This window comes from Cryptotermes secundus, unplaced genomic scaffold, assembly GCF_002891405.2.
Source record: "Cryptotermes secundus unplaced genomic scaffold, Csec_1.0 scaffold181, whole genome shotgun sequence".
In the NCBI taxonomy this organism is placed as follows: domain Eukaryota; kingdom Metazoa; phylum Arthropoda; class Insecta; order Blattodea; family Kalotermitidae; genus Cryptotermes; species Cryptotermes secundus.
Window position 1 is genome coordinate 2,110,958 of NW_019723906.1, and position 2,411 is coordinate 2,113,368.

Genomic DNA, 2,411 nt, shown 5'->3' on the forward strand with positions numbered 1-2,411 from the left:
TTCTCGCTCTCATGTCCTTCCTGTCCTGTAAATATCCCACCACTGAATTCTCTCTCAATTTCCTCAATCCCTGGAACTCGACTGACTCATAATATTTCGGCACGAAACACATAGAAAACGCCATTTCTATTGTTATAGTCCCAAAACACCTCGATCTTTGCAGGCGTATCCGTTGCTGCGTGGACCCGTTTACCGATCAGTTGCCTAGCGATAGCCCGGATATTTTAAAGAAAGTAGGTGTCGTTAGTTTGTACCAAGCTGCTTCTTGTAATCTGGTACCTGTAAACTATTTAAAATGATTCCTTTTTATTGTTGTAATTTGGTCCCCGTATTTAAATTCAGGCAATCGGCGACAGTCACTGACAATCTACTGGAGCCGCCACTGTGGAAGCTCTAGGCAGGAAAGATAGACAGCAATGTTTAATTTGAACTCAAATCACTTTAAAATGCAAATCATTATGACTGTGTTAGATAGTGCAGTGTGTATGTTTGTATTACCGTATAAATTTAGATTCGCAATTAAAGTTTGACTATCGTCACCGTCAATGAATGAGATTCCTAATTTCTGTGTAAATATCAAAAACGAGGTAACCAGGATCTTCCTTAAGGCGTCGCGTGGCCCTGAGCCAGTCCAGTCTAATGTATACTTACGTTTCAGTTCACAAGACTGAAAAACGCCACGTGCTCGTTTGCAGACCCATTACAATAATAGCATTTTATATGCCCAATAAACTTGTGTGAACAAGACCGAAATTTGAGAGTAAACTAAAAGGTAATTTCTAAGAATGTCCACAACGCAAGTGTCGTGGCTCCAACTTCAAGCAGGAACCCGCAGTTCCAAGTACTGCAGAATCTTTTGTTAAACTGCGATAGATAATAAAAATACATTACCTTCCGCCCAAACAAAACTGTGCACGCAGCAGACTTTATAGTTAGATAAACTTGGCCAAATATACAGAGTGAACCAGGACCTCTGCGACAAACTCTGAGGAGCGATAGATCTCGCTGGGAGGATCATGTTTTGTCAAGCAACCCGTGTTCTCTGATGTGTCGTTTATGAACTATGAGAATCGATGAGAAAACAGGTCTTAGGTGACATTTATAATTACGAAAAGAATTATTTATTTCTTCAAGTACCTTTTCGGACAGTTTACAGAAGGCGGTAAAAGCGTCTATACCCAACTTGATTACATTCATTACACTATCGTAGCAGTGACTGTTCGACTGCCGCACAGTCAGTTCCTCTCTGGTATCAACTGGGGTGGCGTACACGACACTCTTCACATGCCCCTCCAACCCCCCTCCCTCCCAAAGAAAGCTAGGGGCATTAAGTCGGGTGATCGCGCTGGCCACGCAAATCAAAGACGTCCAGTCCGTCCATTCTGAATGGATGGTTGCAAGTAGCTGCTAGCGTAATCGACTACCTACACAGACGTAGTGTAGGGGCCGAGGAAAAGGCGTCATCACTTGTAAACATAAACATATCCGAAGTGTGCTGGGTGTGTACACGTAGTACCTGCACGACAAGCTGCAAACAGGGGCGCATAACTCCTAAGCGGCGCGTCAGAAAACATGTTTTGCTTGACAAAAAGTGATCCTCCCTGAGAGATTTATAGCTCCTTAGAATTTGTCGCAGAGGTCCTCGTTCATCCTGTATGTTGTTCCTCTGCGGTGACGCACAAGTTTCGTATTAAATTGTATGAGGATATGTGCAGTAGTTTTCTTATTTGCCACTATCGTTGAAAAATCTACCTACCTACCTACCTACCTGTCTATACAGAGTGTCCCAGGAGTTTGGTGCCATACTTCAGGAGCGTACAGCGGGTTCCCTATAGAATAGCGCTAGGGAGGCATTTAAAATCATTTCGTTTAAACTTGGCGCCTCAATGTCGAACTGAATTGCATAGAGGAACAGCCATCCACCAGCACTCGTGCCATTTCCTAGATTGTGGGGACATGAAAATCAAGTGTTTGGACGATCTTGCATGACCAACAACTTTATCCGTATCATCCAACGCGAGTACACGACGTAGGTCCAGCTGACTTCGTACCACGAGTTCAATTTTGTCAGTGGATACTGAACCAGTGTTTACATCAGCCCAACTTCTTGAATCACGTGTTTTTCACAGACGAAGTGCAGTTTACAAGGGATGGCTGGTTCAACTGTCGAAACAGCTACGTTTGAGCTGACAAAAAACCCCAACGTTACTGTAGTTGGTTACCACCAGGCGCAATTTNCTGTCAAGGTCTGGGAGGGCATCATTGATGATCACTTGATTGGGCCTTTCCTCCTACCACCCCGGCTCAATGGGCCCTTTTACAAGGTGTTCCTGGAACGTATCCTTCCGACTCTGCTAGAAGACGTGCCACTGATTGTGCGGAGGCAAATGTGAATACAGCGTGACGGAGCG